The sequence below is a fragment of the Eriocheir sinensis genome, chromosome 23 (genome assembly GCF_024679095.1).
Source record: "Eriocheir sinensis breed Jianghai 21 chromosome 23, ASM2467909v1, whole genome shotgun sequence".
NCBI classification, from domain to species: domain Eukaryota; kingdom Metazoa; phylum Arthropoda; class Malacostraca; order Decapoda; family Varunidae; genus Eriocheir; species Eriocheir sinensis.
Genome location: NC_066531.1, coordinates 7,940,975 through 7,958,397, shown reverse-complemented (window position 1 = coordinate 7,958,397; position 17,423 = coordinate 7,940,975). Strand labels below are relative to the sequence as shown.

Below are 17,423 nucleotides of genomic sequence, written 5' to 3'. Positions count from 1 at the left end.
TTCACTCTTTCATCCCTCACGCTGGTAAACTCTGGAACAATCTTCCTTCATCTGTATTTCCTCCTGTCTACGACTTGAACTCTTTCAAGAGGAGAGTATCAGAAGAGGAGAGTATCAGGACACCTCTCCTCCCGAAATTGAACCCTCTTTCGGCCACCTCTTTTGATTTTTTTTTTTTTTTTTTTTTAGGAGCAGCAAGTAGCGGGCTTTTTTTTTTATATTAGTTTCCTTTATTTGTGCCCTTGAGCTGTCTCCTGTGTTGTAAAAACACTCACTCACTCATTCACTCACTCACTCAATCACTCACGCACCGTTCTTTGCGACGCGCACCAGGTCGTCGAGGCCACTGAGTGGGATGTGACCTTCGCCCATACCGCCCGAAATGACCACCAGGTCGTATGTGTCTGAGAGAGAGAGAGAGAGAGAGAGAGAGAGAGAGAGAGAGAGAGAGAGAGAGAGAGAGAGAGAGAGATGTAGAAGAAAAATACGTATATTAATCTTTACATATGTAACAACAAAAATAACAATAATTCCACTCACACAGCTTAGGCTCTTCGTCTCATCAGCTCTCCTTCTCTTACTGACAATCTTCTACCTCTTAAATTCCGCCGCTATGTTACCTCTTTTTCTACCTTCTATCGATATCTTCATGATGACTGGTTTTCTGAACTTGCTAACTGCATTCCTCCCTCCCTCCCGCGGCACACGACTTTCTACTCATCCTCATCCCTATACTATCCAAACCCGTTATGCAAGAGGTAAACTCTGGAACAACCTTCCTTCGTCTGTATTTCCTCCTGCCCATGACTTGACTTATTTCAAGAAGAGTGTATCAAGACACCTCTCCACTCGAAATTGACCTCTCTTTTGGCTACTCTTTACTTTTATCTTTTATGGGAGCGGCGAGTAGCAGGCTTTTTTTTTGTACTCTTTTTGTTGTCCTTGAGCCGTGTCCTTAATTGTAAAAAACAAATTACTAATACCTTTGGGCACGGTGGAGTGTCCGCTGCCGATAAACTCCAGGAAGTCATTGGTATAGATGCCAGTCTCCCGCTGCTTCATCATGCCCTCCGACGGGTCCACAGCGTCTATGTGCCTGTGGGAGTGGCTGTAGTAGTTGTAGTAGTAGCAGTAGTAGTAGACGTTATAGCAGTAGTAGTAGTTGTTGGGAATTAGTAAATTTACCCTACCCAACAGTTAGGTCACTCGCAAAGTGAATAACACACCCGTCAGACAATCCCAAAGAAACAAGTGCTTACCACTTACCACCACTTACCACCACCGAACAAATAATAATCCTACCGGATCCGTGTAGTAAAATCTATCTGTCTTAAATGACTGTTGGGGGCACATAGCTGAGAAGCGGGTTTCAAAAGATATTGTTGTCTCTGAAGTCTCGTTGCCGGGTGTAGTATCCCTCAGTCAGTTAATAGAAGGCACACTGTATCCGAGTTAATGGGTGGGCTGCAGTGCCTTGGTCTTTACTTTGTGAAGGCCGGTGGTGGAGTGAGAGAAAACCAACCACGTGGGTCTGAAGCGATATTTGAATTTCTCTCGCCAGATGGCGTGGCTTTCCTCTCTGTTTCCATCGGTTAAATTATCCTTGCTTTTTAATTATAATTTAGCAAGGACAATTAGTTATTATTTCGTGAAAGGAAACACTTCCCTATTGTTATTCCTTTCATGGTAAATATGGTTAGTCTCCAGGCAGTGAATAAGTTGATTCTGTCTCGGTTTGGGAGCCGATGACCGAAGTATTTAAGTACCATCCAAGGCTTATTTGAGCTCAGACGATACTCATAGTTGGCTTGAACTGTCGGCCCGAGACTAGTTCCATAAGGGAAATAGTTAATTTGTCTAATCCCCCGGTTAACTGGCCTAATTCCTAACATAGTATAGTCTATCGATTTTAACTTGAGCCCTTGGGCGCGACACAAGGATTCCCCACGAGGCCGCGCTGGTGCCACATCACTCCATTACTCTCCTCAGAGAGGGTGTCTCTCTCTCTCTCTCTCTCTCTCTCTCTCTCTCTCTCTCTCTCTCTTTGCATGGCTGCGCAGGGCGCGAGAGTGATATCTATTTGATTTGTTCATTGTGGCGTACGCTGAATGGTGCGGTCTGGCGCCTGTTGCCAAGGTCCGTCAGGCGGCAACGTTGCATGAGCCACGTTGCCAAGTGATATGGAAGGTTTACTGAGTCGTTGTCTTTCCCTCTAATCCCAAGTCATTCATAACACCACGCAGTCGTATTATGAATGTATATATATTCCATAAATATATAACGTACAGACTAACAGTGAGACAGAATGCCATGCGCAGGTCATCGCTAGATCTGTAAACAATGTGGGGTTCCCCGGGCCAAGTCACAGGGCTCAATTTTAAGTTAGAGTAGATGGACTATAGTAATGCCGCTCCTGCCCGCTCCCAGTTCCCACCCAGCGGCCCTGCCTCTACACAAGCTGCTGTAATTTCCAACACATCATCTTCATCTCTTGGGGTTGGACTCGTGTTGAGGCTGAGGCACTGGCAGGCAGGAGGCAGTGGACTGGAGGATATTTAAGTATGGTGACCGGACATCCCCTGTCTGCGGCCTTGCAGCACCCACCTGAAGCCTTCCCGGTGGAGTTCGCGACCCACACAGCCCGTCCCGGTGGCCACGTCCAGCACCCTGGCCTTGGTTCGCCGCTCCGGGGGTACCCAACGCAGCGCCTCCTCCAGCGTGATGGCGGGGCCACGGTACCTGCCTTTCCAGATCATCTAAGGGGACGGGGAAGCTGGTGATTACAGGTGCGTACCCCAGGGGCCGCATCACTTAACTCCCGGACCTTACGGAGTAGTCGCCGGTGTAACGCAAAATCATTCCAGCGATGCCCCATGATTCTGCGTAGGCACTTGGTACCGAAGGCATCTCTCTCTCTCTCTCTCTCTCTCTCTCTCTCTCTCTCTCTCTCTCTCTCTCTCTCTCTCTCTCTCTCTCACCATCTCCTCGTAGTTCTCGGACCAGTCGTCGTAGCCGGCCGCCATCTCCTCCGGCGTGATCCCCGGTCTGTGGACGTTCGCGTCCGCCCTCATTGACACGTCGCCCCGACTGCCGCCCTCAGACATTATCCTTCAGCAGGGAAGAGACGGGTGAATCACAGGGAGGGCATGACTACAGTGCAGTACGATTCCTTTATACATCCTTTATATATTTACGAAGGTAGGTACGGTTTTCTAGCCCCGCGCCGCACTCCTCGCTGATTTGCCGGCTGGCTCTCAAGCTCCGCCCACCTCCATGACAGGTGTGGCCCGCCTCCCTCTCTCTCTCTCTCTCTCTCTCTCTCTCTCTCTCTCTCTCTCTCTCTGGAATGTAATATACTAAGCAATCACATAGTTAGTGCAGGGGCGAAAGCTTGGTTTAAGAGTAGACTGGATAGCTACATGGACGAGGGTGACAGGTGATAGTGAGGTGTGGGTGCAGTAAGGCTCTCCGGCTTATTGCACGGCCAGCTGAAGTTGCGCTATCTCTCTCTCTCTCTCTCTCTCTCTCTCTCTCTCTCTCTCTCTCTCTCTCTCTCTCTCTCTCACACACACACACACACACACACACACACACACACACACACACACACACACACACAAAATATAAGTGACTGAAAGATTCACATTTAATATCCCTAAAAATAAGGAAATCTTATGAGCATTAAGTACAAATTATCATCCTGAAGTAGATATTTACAAACATAAGTTAAATCCTGTCCCTGCGGTAATAGGTCTTTCACTGTGGGTCAGGCAAGACAATAATGTTGAAGGGTGTTAGCGTTCACTTGGTCAGATAGTTTGTATGTAGAATAGTGTGGCATATCCTCGACCTGGGAGATCTGCCATACTGGTCGATAACCCAACCTAATCCTCGCACTCACGACATTGTGCCTACGGACCATGAGGCCATGACGACGATATTTGTGGTTTGTATCCATGAAGGCGTCGTAATGCTGGATGGATACACTGTCAGCACGCTCAGAGTTCCTGTGATTCACCATACGGGCGTTGACGTCTGGCATCAGCGTATTCCTGTAGCACCGTGAGGAGAGCGGGACACGCACTGCAGGAAGGTTAAGGCCACACGCAGCCTTAGCGAGACCGTCCACATTATCATTGGCCGCGAGTCCAACATGAGACGGCACCCACAAAAAGGACACAACCAACGATCTGTCCCGTGTGGTGGCTAACCGACGTAGGATATCTTGAACCACGTGATCGTAAGCGGGTCTCGGAGATGAAAGGGCGAGAAGGGCAGACTTGGAGTCGCAGATGATCACCCCACTCAGTCCCCTGTCAGTAAGGAGGGTAACAGCATCCAACAAGCCGTTCAGCTCACAGTAGGTGGAAGACGTCGAATTGGGTAAACGACGGCCAACCCACCCATCTCCCGGCGGCGCCACAGTGGGGGAGAACACAGCACACGCCGCACTCCCGTCCGCCTGCAGTGAGTCGTCAATGTAGAGATGGTGTGCAGCAGGAACCGAAGCAGACACACTGGCGATGGCCTCAAGGGACAACTGCTTCTGTAGGAGAGTATGGTCAGTTTTAGATGTACGAGTGAAGGAGATGCGTGGATTAGGTACTCGCCAGGGTGGCAAACCAGGAACAACCTCGACTGGAGGGACATCAATGGTGAGCCTTCGGAGATCAGCACATACCATGCGGACAAGTGTGCGTCCGCCTGGCCGAGGTGGAGGTCGGCGCGTGTTCGGGTCGAGTGCCGCTTGGATGACATGAGTGTAGTGAGGAGCAAGATGGGGAAGATGCAAACACTTGATGCTGAAGTACGTGATATTCATGTAGATACTATCAACAAGTGGAGTCAAAGTTAGCTCTGACAGCATATTGACTATTCTGGTCGAAGTTGGGCAACCCAGGATAAACCGCATGACTTTGTTGTGAAAAATTTCAAGTGGTTGCAGTGATGCCCTGGAAAGCTGGCAGAGCGCAGGGGAAGGATAGTCGACAACTGATCGAAGAAACACTATGTAGATGGTCTTGGCTACAGGGATAGAGACTCCTTTCATGTTGTTTGCAAGCCACTTGACAGGGATGAAGCGCTGCTCTAGTCTGTCCAGTAGCTCCTTAACGATGGGATGGATACGTTGTTGTGCAGGCGTAGCTGGGGTGATGCGCACGGGTGAACCTAAGTAGGTATACTGTGTGCAATGAGGGACAATACTGCGTACAGGCAGTGGTGCGTTCCCCGCTGAGACAGGAAACCATACAGTCGCGGCGAAAGCTTGTTTTGCAGGCGGAACATCAGACGGTTAAGGAAGATCCGTTCAAGCACCTTGCTGAAGCACGATGTCAGGGAGATGGGGCGGAATTTATCAGTACCGGGTTTGGGTATGGGCACTATGGTGCTAGAGGTCCACGCCCGAGGCATACAACCCTTCCGATGACACGAGTTAAAAAGCTGCAGCAGGGGATCGCCAGGAACTTTCTGGAGAAGACGTAGGACAGAGTAAGTGATCCCGTCATCACCAGGTGCTGATGACGTACCTCGAGTCAGGGCACGCTGCAGCTCATCAGACGTGATGGGAACGTCATCCTCCTCATCTGTCCGCAACAGAGCGTCCACCAGGCGGAGAGAACGAAGGCTTGCCTGGGAGGAGAGTGCAGCTTGTACAGGTGCTGGAAGGTTGCCAGGTCGTGATTGTGCAGACCAGGAATCAATAAGGGACTCGGCATATTCCGTTGGACTGTGATGGAGAGCAGTGCAAGGCTTTTTCTTTACAATCTTGTTAATCTTGTGCCACATGGAACCCACGCAGGTGAGATGATTGATTGATGCTATCAGTAAAGTTGTGCCACGAGTCAGTCTGGGCATGCTGTTGGAGAGTCATCAGCTCGTATCGAGACGTCTGGTACTGGTGAAGATGGGCAGGGGTTGGGTCTCTCTGAAAAGCAAGGCCGTGCTCCACCGCCTTCCTTTCTGCCTAAGCACACGGTCATTGAGTGGCCCGATACGAACCCCAGGTCGACGGGTGAGATGAGGCCGGGTGACATACCGGGTGTAAAAGTCATGGGTGGACTTCACCAGCGAGGAATACAACTCATCAGGGGAGCTGGTGTTAAATGTAGGAAGCATAGTAGTCATGTAGGAGCTGTATGTTGGACAGTATTTTGGAGGTATCTGGATGCGGGTGCGGGCGTGAGGGGGAGGGGGTGTTGCTGGTACGGAGTATCGGAGGCCCAGAGCAACGTACATTACAATTATACAGTGTTTCTCTGTCAAACTGTCATATGTGCTAGTTATATTGCACGTATCAAGTGTCATTTATAGTTCCTATCCATCACAGCCTCAAGGGTTAATTTGGCATGAGTGCAGATGCCACACACAGCCACTATGTATGCTCCCAACTCTGCCGTTACCTTTTACACGAGCTTCCTCTCTTGACAGGCTGTCCTGTTCCGCCACATCTCCAAACCCTGATCGCGATACGCTGCATGGCAACCGGAGACCACCAAATGACTTTAGGTGACTGCCATGATGTATCACAAACAACAGTCAGCCAGTGCCTGAAGGTGGTGTCAAGAGCAATTGCTAGCTTGAGCAGGCATTATATACAGCCACCTTCGGGCAATGATCTGCAGCGTACAATCCAGGATTTTCATGCCATTCATGGAATGCCTGGAGTTATCGGGGCAATTGACTGTACACACATTGCCATACTGAGACCCTCTGTTGAAAATTCAGAGATCCTCTGTTGAAAATTCAGAGGTGTTTCGGTGCAGGAAAGGTTTCTTTTCATTGAACGTCCAAGCTGTATGTGGACCTGACCTGCGGTTTCATAATGTTGTTGCCCGTTGGCCAGGGAGTGTCCACGACAGTAGGATTTTCTATAACAGTAGGCTCTGTGCTGATATAGAGGAAAATTTAAACCCTAGGTATCACTTGCTTGGAGATGCTGGCCATGCCTTGAAGAGGTATATCTGTTGACGCCAGTGTCAGCTCCAACTAATGAGCACGAGAGGGCTTATAACAACAGTCATACCCATACGAGGAATACAGTTGAAAGGACAGTTGAAAGGACAAATTTAGACACCACTAAAGCCATCATAGTTGCTGCAATGGTACTGCACAATATTGCAGTCCAAACTTGACTGGTTTTGCCACAAGATGGAAGGGACATGATAAACATCGATATCAATGCTCTCCATAATGAAGTGCCAATACAGAGACAGGCGAACGTACTAGGTAGACTGAAACGGCAGCAAATCATTACTGACTTTTTTTAAACAAGATGGGAACATTATTGTAGGTATAAACAGATGTCTTCTTTGTCTCCGAACTCTTTCTTTGTAAAGGTGGTCAGATGGCATCCACTTGAGCCTTACCGTGGGCATACCCTTCAGACAGTTCTTGAGAGTAAGTAGTAGTTCTATGTGAATGGTGTAGTATATATTTCTTTTTGACCAATTGTTAAATAAAGCTCAGGTGCTGCCATATAGTTTTTACCTTTGTTTTTTGATATCACACAAAAGTCAGAACATGAAAATTCTTAAATTATCTTAAACATGCAAGAAATTGGATGATGTTAGCAAGGCAAACGCTGATGTCAGTTGGCATACAATATTTTTACTAAAACATATTTACATAAACTTAAACCTATTCCTACATTCTAAGATTATATTTACAAAAACCTATTCCTACAATCTAAGATTAATATGTATATTTAATCTAGAATTATATTTACATAAACAAACTTATTCTTACATTCTAAAATGTATATCTATCTAAGCTAAACTTAAATTTACATTAAAATTATACTCATTTTTAATTTGCTTTTTCCCAATGTCCTGGCTTTTTCCCAACTCCTTGGCTTCCTTCCTGCTCCTTCCTGGCTTCTTCAACCTTGTCGTGCTTTTTCCTTTCCTTGGCTTCTTCCTTAATCTCCTTGGCTTCTTCCCGCCTCTCCTTGGCTTCTTCCCCAACTCTGTCCTTGGCTTCTTCCCAACTCTCCTTGGCTTCTTCCCGCCTCAGCTTCTTCCTCTAAACTCTCCTTGGCTTCTTCCCGCCTCCTTGGCTTCTTCCTCTCCTTGGCTTCTTCCCGCCTCTCCTTGGCTTCTTCCCAACTCTCCTTGGCTTCTTCCCCCCTCTCCTTGGCTTCTTCCCAACTCTCCTTGGCTTCTTCCCGCCTCTCCTTGGCTTCTTCCCAACTCTCCTTGGCTTCTTCCCGCCTCTCCTTGGCTTCTTCCCGCCTCTCCTTGGCTTCTTCCCGCCTCTCCTTGGCTTCTTCCCAACTCTCCTTGGCTTCTTCCCGCCTCTCCTTGGCTTCTTCCCAACTCTCCTTGGCTTCTTCCCAACTCTCCTTGGCTTCTTCCCAACTCTCCTTGGCTTCTTCCCAACTCTCCTTGGCTTCTTCCCGCCTCTCCTTGGCTTCTTCCCGCCTCTCCTTGGCTTCTTCCCAACTCTCCTTGGCTTCTTCCCAACTCTCCTTGGCTTCTTCCCAACTCTCCTTGGCTTCTTCCCAACTCTCCTTGGCTTCTTCCCAACTCTCCTTGGCTTCTTCCCGCCTCTCCTTGGCTTCTTTCCGCCTCTGCTTGGCTTCTTTCCGCCTCTGCTTGGCTTCTTCCCGCCTCTGCTTGGCTTCTTCCCGCCTCTCCTTGGCTTCTTCCCAACTCTCCTTGGCTTCTTCCCAACTCTCCTTGGCTTCTTCCCAACTCTCCTTGGCTTCTTCCCGCCTCTCCTTGGCTTCTTCCCGCCTCTCCTTGGCTTCTTCCCGCCTCTCCTTGGCTTCTTCCCAACTCTCCTTGGCTTCTTCCCAACTCTCCTTGGCTTCTTTCCGCCTCTGCTTGGCTTCTTCCCGCCTCTCCTTGGCTTCTTCCCGCCTCTCCTTGGCTTCTTCCCAACTCTCCTTGGCTTCTTCCCAACTCTCCTTGGCTTCTTCCCGCCTCTCCTTGGCTTCTTCCCGCCTCTCCTTGGCTTCTTCCCAACTCTCCTTGGCTTCTTCCCAACTCTCCTTGGCTTCTTCCCAACTCTCCTTGGCTTCTTCCCAACTCTCCTTGGCTTCTTCCCAACTCTCCTTGGCTTCTTCCCAACTCTCCTTGGCTTCTTCCCGCCTCTCCTTGGCTTCTTCCCAACTCTCCTTGGCTTCTTCCCAACTCTCCTTGGCTTCTTCCCAACTCTCCTTGGCTTCTTCCCAACTCTCCTTGGCTTCTTCCCAACTCTCCTTGGCTTCTTCCCAAATCTCCTTGGCTTCTTCCCAACTCTCCTTGGCTTCTTCCCGCCTCTCTTTGGCTTCTTCCCGCCTCTGCTTGGGTTCTTCCCAACTCTCCTTGGCTTCTTCCCAACTCTCCTTGGCTTCTTCCCAACTCTCCTTGGCTTCTTCCCGCCTCTCCTTGGCTTCTTCCCAACTCTCCTTGGCTTCTTCCCAACTCTCCTTGGCTTCTTCCCAACTCTCTTTGGCTTCTTCCCGCCTCTCCTTGGCTTCTTCCCAACTCTCCTTGGCTTCTTCCCAACTCTCCTTGGCTTCTTCCCAACTCTCCTTGGCTTCTTCCCAACTCTCCTTGGCTTCTTCCCAACTCTCCTTGGCTTCTTTCCGCCTCTCCTTGGCTTCTTCCCGCCTCTCCTTGGCTTCTTCCCAACTCTCCTTGGCTTCTTCCCAACTCTCCTTGGCTTCTTCCCGCCTCTGCTTGGCTTCTTCAAGACGAACCTGCATGTGCTGCATCTGTAGGTCCATCAGTGCGTCCCTCTTCTCCAGAACTCTCCGCTGCATTTCTTCTTTCTTATTGCTAGCACTTTCTCCTCCTGGTGTGCCATATAGTTCATGGTCCTGAAGTGCCCTCCTGGCACTACGCTGCCTCCTCTTTCCACTTGAGGATGGACAGGAGGACACTTCGGGTTCGGCCACACTGTTTCTTTCCTCGAGTGTCGGCTCTTCTGCTGGTGTAGGTAGAGGTGGCGCAGCGGGCTCTTCCAGATGAACCACTTCGTAGAGGGCGGTTGAGTAAGAATTTTCTGGCATTAGATAAAAGAAGTTAGTTTGTGAGAAAAGATTATAAAAGTATAGATATGAAGGGGATGGGCAAGTTTTGAGTCCTGAACTCAGTGTAGATTACTTTTCTCCCTTCCACAAGCAACAGTTTAGTCTCAAAGAAAAGAATCAAAGTCCCGGGTGAAGTGCATTAGTATGCTATTACCAACATCCTGCCCAGGAATGGATCTCTAATGTAAAGCTTCAGCCAAATTACATTACTACAGGGGTTCCTTCACGTATAGAAAATACCTAGTTTGCGTGTGTGTGTGTGTGTGTGTGTGTGTGTGTGTGTGTGTGTGTGTGTCAAAGCTACTGAGGAATGAAATATGCAAATTTAGAATTGTAAAGGGTAGGGTCATTTACTAGTACTTGTATATGTGGCATAGCCGCACCCCAGAATATTTAAAAGGGAGAACGGATTAGTTAATGTAATGGAAACGAGAGAGGGAGGGTTGAACCTGTGGTGCGGCAGTGCCACATATACTGGTAAAAGCTACTCGCACATTTGTCGCGTCATTTTTGCTGGAGACTTTATAAAATATTCTTTAAACTTACTTTACTCTTATTTTTTCCCAAATTTTTCTGAGCTGTCCCTCCGTCCTCATGGGACCCATGTTATGGGCATTGAAATGTTGGGTAATGCGTGCCCACGCTCGTCTCTTTTGCTCTAGTAGTTTCCCATCTGTTTTTCTTTTTTTCAAGATGGGTTCTTGGGTTATCAACCCAATCAACATCTGCTTCTCCGCAGAGGAAATGGGGCTGGTTCTCGTAAAACTGGCATCAACTGTCACCTCCATATTACTTGCCGTAAAGAATGAGGGGTGCTGAAATTACATGTTAAATTAGGGGAGTCTACAAATTACAATACTACAGTCAGTATATGTGGTAATAAATGTGGTTATGGTCAAGGTCCAGCCTGTTTTGTGCACACCATAATTACGGAGAACAAGACGCCCCATAAGCTACTTAGGTATCCACACAGGCTAGCTACGTCAATAAACAAACAAAAAACACCCTAAAGTCCGGCACATGCCCCTAAAGTGGTCAGTCAAGGCAGTGATAATTGTGGCCATGGCTAGGGCAACGTGGTCTCGTCAGTGCTCCCTCCCTAGGGCTAGCCAGACCCAAAGGAATACATTTGGTTACCCACAAGGGCTAACCCCGTCAGAAAACGCACAAAAAACATCATACAATAGGTCATATGATGAGTAAATCCAGTCATACATGTGGGGCTGACGAGAGCCCAACAGTCTGTAGGGAGCTCTCTCTCAATTAGGCTAACTAGACCCAAAGCAAGCTATTTGCCTACCCACAATGGTTAACCCCGTCAATAAACACACAAAAAACATCATACAATAGACCAAAATGTCCTCCCTTGTAAATAAACGCAAGGAAACTTGGAGGTGGTGATAACTCCTTGCCGCCAGCAGACAAACAACAGAATGAAGATAGCGATGCGCATGTAAATAAACCTTCCGACGTACCAACCCCTCCGTGTTCCACGCACTGGTAGGGGGAAGAGGAGGGACGATTTAACGCTGCCGAGGGCCATCAAAGCGCTGAGTTCTCTTCGTGGGGAGCCGCCGCGGAAGGGGGAAGGTTAGATTTGACAATCCGGGCTATAGACTCCACTCTGTCCAGAAGAGCTGTGTGAGTGGAGCCCCCCCAGATAGCAACTGAACGGGGGAGAAGAACTAGCGGAGACGATACAGAACGCCCACCTCGAGGAAGCTGATTTAGCCAGAGATGAGATGCGAAGTTTCCAGTTGAGATTTTGAGTTAAGGATAGACCGAGGATATTTAGTGTTGAAGGTGACAGCTGAGTGTTGTCGAAGAATAGGGGATAGGTGTTAGGAAGATTGTGTCGAGTTGATAGGTTGCGAAATTGAGTTTTTGAGGCATTGAAGGACACAGTGTCAAAATTACTGGAGATACAAGTGAACATTTTGAGATAAAAGTGGGCTTAAGACAAGGGTGCGTCATGTCACCATGGTTATTCAATATTTTTATGGATGGTGTTATTAGATAAATTAAGGGCAAAGTTGGAGAAGTTGGAGTAAGACTGTTCGATGAGGGAAGGAAGTGGGTACTGAATTCGATACTGTTTGCTGATGACACGGTGCTCATTGCAGAAAATGAAAGTGACCTACAAAATTTGGTCAGTGTTTTTGATAGTGTCTGTAACAGGAGAAAGTTGAAAGTAAATGTCAACAAAAGTAAAGTGATGGTTTGTGAGTGAAGTAGAAGTGAGGTTGTAGATTTGGTTTGGCCACATGGAGCGAATGGAGGAGAGTAAGATGACCAGAAGGGTGTATGTGAGTGAGACAGAGGGAGGGAATGCTAGAGGACGACCTACAGTGAAATGGAGGGATAGGGTGCAGGAGTACGTTAAGGAAAGGGGGGAAAAATCTTTGAGAAACTTTGAGCAGGCAAGGAGGGAGTGTCTGGATAGAGAAAGGTGGAAGCTCTTAAGGATGGGGGGAGGCATGCAGTTAGCAAGTTCAGAAGAGCAGTCAGCGTGAAAATAGCAATAGAAGATAGAAAGAGAGGCAACATCGTGACGGAATTTAAGAGGTAGAAAACTATCAGTAGGAGGAGGATAGCTGATGAGACGAAGAGTCCACTCTGTCCAGAAGAGCTGTGTGAGTGGAGCCCCAAACACGTAAGATGCATACTCCATACGAGGGCGGACAAGGCCCCTGTATATAGATAGCAACTGCGCGGGGGAGAAGAACTGGCGGAGACGATACAGAACGCCCAACCTCGAGGAAGCTGATTTAGCGAGAGAGGAGGTGCGAAGTTTCCAGTTGAGATTTTGAGTTAAGGATAGACCGAGGATATCTAGTGTTGAAGAAGGTGACAGCTAAGTGTTGTCGAAGAATAGGGGATAGGTGTTTGGAAGATTGTGTCGAGTGGATAGGTGGAGAAATTGAGTTTTTGAGGCATTGAAGGACACAAGGTTCGGTATTAGGTCCACTTTTGTTTATTATTTATATCAATGACTTAGACACAGGAATTAGTAGTGATGTTAGTAAATTTGCAGATGATACCAAGATCGGTAGAGTAATTGAGTCGGATCAGGACGCTAGTATTCTCCAAGGTGAACTCAACAGATTATATGACTGGGCGGATAAATGGCAGATGGAGTTCAATGTAGGGAAGTGCAGTATTCTGAGTGTAGGTAGGAACAACCCCTCACATAACTATTGCTTAAATGACACTCTCATAAGCAGGTCTGGGTGCGAGAGGGATTTAGGGGTCTTAGTGAGCTCTGATCTCCGTCCAAGGGCACAATGCATTCAAGCTAGAAATCGAGCTAATAGGGTACTGGGATTTATTTCAAGGAGCGTAAGCAACAGAAGCCCCGAAGTCTTCTTCAAACTATATTTAGCATTAGTTAGACCTCATCTTGACTATGCGGTTCAGTTCTGGTCACCCTACTATAGAATGGATATCAAAATGTTAGAATCGGTGCAGAGGAGGATGACTAAGATGATTCAGGGGTTGAGAAACCTACATGAGGAAAAAACAGTTAAACTTGCATTCTCTAGAAAGTAATGGGTTTAAACTGGATAAATTCAGATTCAACAGGATAAATTCATGGACAGCGATATTAGGTGGGGTTAGATACACGGGAACTTAGGGTCAAAGGAGCTGCCTCGTACAGGCCTACCGGCCTCTTGCAGACTCCTGCGTTCTTATGTTCTTATGTTCTACCCCAATCGGAAATGTTTGCAAGGTCTGAGGTTAAGCGTTCTGCAGCCTCCAGTCTGGAGTCGTGTACTTCCTGTTGGGATGGCCTTCTATTGAAAGAAGTTGAATAATGTAGCGTGCGACCGATGTACTTCTCCAAACGGAGCTCTTATGAAGAATTGTCTACTTTTCTTATAGAATTAGTCAAACTTTACCTGACCTAGCCTAGCTTGGAGTAGGCCAAACTACCAATAAATATTCTTACCTCCTTCAGCATGTCAATGCAAGAGCATCATCTACATTGATAGTGCTGACAGTTAAGAGATTAATGCCGCAATTTATATCCTCTGTGTCTAGTTGTTCTTGGGCTGGTTGAAGATCGCTATCCATAACTGACTCGGCCATAAGAGTCAGCTCATCTGGTTTTGGTTGAGTAGGAGGAGGCCCACCACCGGTTTTATAGCACTGCCTGATGTACGTGCTGTTAGCCTTCTTAACTCTGTGAACAATAAGAACTTGATAAGCTTAATAATGTCTTACTGAATACCTATAAGTCTACACTTTGCAACACTATCAAGCTAAAGCATCGCCTTATTAACTATTTATCATTAAAAACTCATACTACACTAATATCCTACTGTGTTTTTGTAAGTACTTCCCGTATCTTTAAAAAGTATGGACATACTGTACTGTCGGAAAGGGATAAGGGTGGGAATACGGCGGGGATTCAGGAATAATATAGGGTAAGTATACGTAAAAGAAATGCAAGTAAATAATATATAAATTAATAAATAAACAACTTCGGGAGGGTCGATAGGAATAGGAAGAGGGAGGTTGTGGGCATGTTAACCCGAGGACGTCGACGGACCATTCTCTGGGCTTTCACGAGTCGTGGCTGTGGTACGGTGGGCCCTAAAATGGGCTCTCACTCCGCGAGACGAAAGAAACGAAAGACGAAAGACAGATATGTACAGTCAGAGAAGTCTGGAAAATTCCTTGCTCTCAAGTACAACGACAAAAGACCAGTCCACCTTCTGTCCACCGTACACCGTGACGTGACTGTGACGACAGGGAAGAAAGACCATCGCACGAACAGGCCAATAAAACATTTTTTTTTTTTTACAATAAAGGAGGCAGCTCAAGGGCACAAAAAAAAGAAACTAAAAAAAAAGCCCGCTACTCGCTGCGCCTAAAAAGGAATCATAAGAGGTGGCCGAAAGAGAGGTAAAAAATCAAAGAGATGGTCGTTGACTAAACACAAAATATGAGACTAGTCGACAAATGTGACTCCCAATTGAGTGGGACGGAGTGCCTCAGAAAATCAGTCAAATGGTATAAGAAACTATTTTTTTAACATGATTGATATAACAATTCTAAATGCTTACAATATGTGGCTGGTGCTAAACAGCATTGACCCAAACAAAAGGCCAAAAGTGAGAGAATCCCAGTATAGTGTAGCCACACAGCTTTTGCAAAAATACTTCCCACTAACTGAAAGGCCACATGCCCCCCGAAACGCACCTCAGCCCCAACGAATTGACATGGGTCTTGTAAACACTCCCCACTATCCTGTTTATACAGACACTATTCGAGGGGGAAAACAGAGACTGATCTGTATGGTGTCCCGTCACACCAAAAAAAGACAACAAAAAAGGACTAGAGGCACCACCATGATGTGACTTTTTGATGGATAGGACGGCACGGATCCGGGTCGGCGGCCTAGTCGGCCCCGCCTTCCCTCTGGAGACCGGCGTCCCGCAGGGGAGTGTCCTCTCCCCAACGCTGTACTCTGTCTTCACCAAGGACTGCCCAACCTCCATCACTGGGCTAAACGTACAGTATGCGGACGACGTGTACCAAGTGGTGCCCTATAGTAGAGTCATTTTGGGGGGTTCCGTGACCAACCTCTCCGTACCTTTTTTTCTCAGTGGATTTGGCATACTAGACCAATTTGAAGGAAATTTAGCTCCTATGTACCTCCCCAAAAATGACGGCTAACTTTTTTATAGCCCAAAATCCAAAAAGGGGCGCCAAAATTACTGCCACCCCCTATATCTCAGTAACTAATTCAGCTAGGAGGATAATTTTGGTGTCTAGACATAGGTTTTGGGGGTCAAGGATTCCAATTCTGCCATCAGTTCACTTGTAAAACAATTCCATAGCAGAGAAATCCAATATGGCCACCAATATGGCCACTGCTATACAATTTTCTTTGTTTCTCAACTACTATGTCACCTAGAAAGCTGATGTTGGTTTTAAAGCAAAGGTTTTGGGGGTCATGCTATCTGTTTATATATAATAGAAAACTGTTGCACACCAACTTGCACAAAACTGTTACCACACCACAACTTTGATCTAAAGTCCAGCTTCAATAGTCTACATCACTATCTGGTCACAGTCACTACTACATGAGTCACTCTCACTGTATGAACTTCTGCTATCTGAATCACTGTCCACATTACTGCTGCTCTCTTCACTGACACTGTTGACCTCTGTGTTTGGTTCTGGCGGTTGTGGCATGGACAAGGGAAGTGGGGGCTCAGTCGACCTCACAGGTAGACACAGTCCGTTTACCAAATGCCATCCATGTCCTATCGGTGATGGGTGCCTTTGCAGCTGGTAATGCTTGAGCAAATATGCAAGATAATTTGCACGAAGCAGATGCTGATACAAACCTAAGGGGAAAGGCAGAAGAAATGGAGCGGGATGCACTGGCGTCTGTTGTTGGATTAGTTGATGGTAGTGGGACACTCAAACTTGAAGATGTCATGCAACATCGTATCACGCCTGAGAGTCTTTCTATCTTTAATGCGAATGGAACGTTCCGGAAGTCTCAGAAAAGTAAACTTTTGCGGAAATTGGCAATGGAGGTGACCCCAGAACCTGAGGTGTATACAAGCATAATTGACATGGGGCTCATTTGGCGACTTGCGGTGCCAAGCGCTGAGGACAGGGAGAAGAGGGATGGGACCCAATTTACCTGGGGCGACTATGGACAGAAAATGGTAGATTTCGTCCTGAGTAGACACCCAAATGCAGAGAGGATCATTTGCGTAAACGATTCCTACGACCAGGACTACAACATTAAGGACTGTGAGCGGATGCGTCGACAGAAACAGATGCCAATCAAGAATGTCTTTATAAAGGTAGACGATAAGTTTCCCTCCAGTAAGGATTTCCATACTCTGCTAGGTAAACCTTCGAACAAGATCCGTCTACAGGCATTTCTTCAAAGGGCATTCCAGAGAGTGGCAGAAAGAACAGGGACAGAGATAGTCTACTGTGTGGTTGGCAGCTATGCACGGAATCTCACTACGGGTAAGGATTTGCCTGAACTCCTATGTTTTCAAGCAGAAGCTGACACCGCCATGTTCACGATGTATAGTGTGCTTCGGTCAGAGGGCTAAAGCAGCAGTCATACTTGATACAGAGGACTCTGACAACTATGTCCAAGCAGCATATGTTGCTCATATGATGCCAGGGGTCTTGTGCTTGAAACGAAAACATCAATTGATTGATGCCAAACGTTTGTGTAGCGAAGACATGTCGCAATCAATTATTCAATACATGTCATTAGTGGGTGTGACCACAACTCCGGGTTCTTCGGGCAAGTAAACTGCTGATTGTAGGACGCTTGGTAAAATCTGAAGAGGCACGTAAGCTACTTGCTTCATGTGGTGCAGAGCTTCCAGCACCGCAGAATGTGATCAGCGATTTGGAA

The 17,423-nt window shown here is 47.2% G+C and overlaps 1 long non-coding RNA gene across 1 annotated transcript; it reads right to left on the bottom strand.

Moving 5' to 3' along the window:
* Positions 1-223: 223 nt before the first annotated feature.
* Positions 224-2,703, bottom strand: LOC127002460 (uncharacterized). Its single transcript, XR_007756290.1, has 3 exons — positions 2,605-2,703; positions 984-1,096; positions 224-404 (listed from the first exon to the last, which is right to left on the bottom strand). It is a non-coding gene; the product is annotated as an uncharacterized LOC127002460 (long non-coding RNA).
* Positions 2,704-17,423: the final 14,720 nt, after the last annotated feature.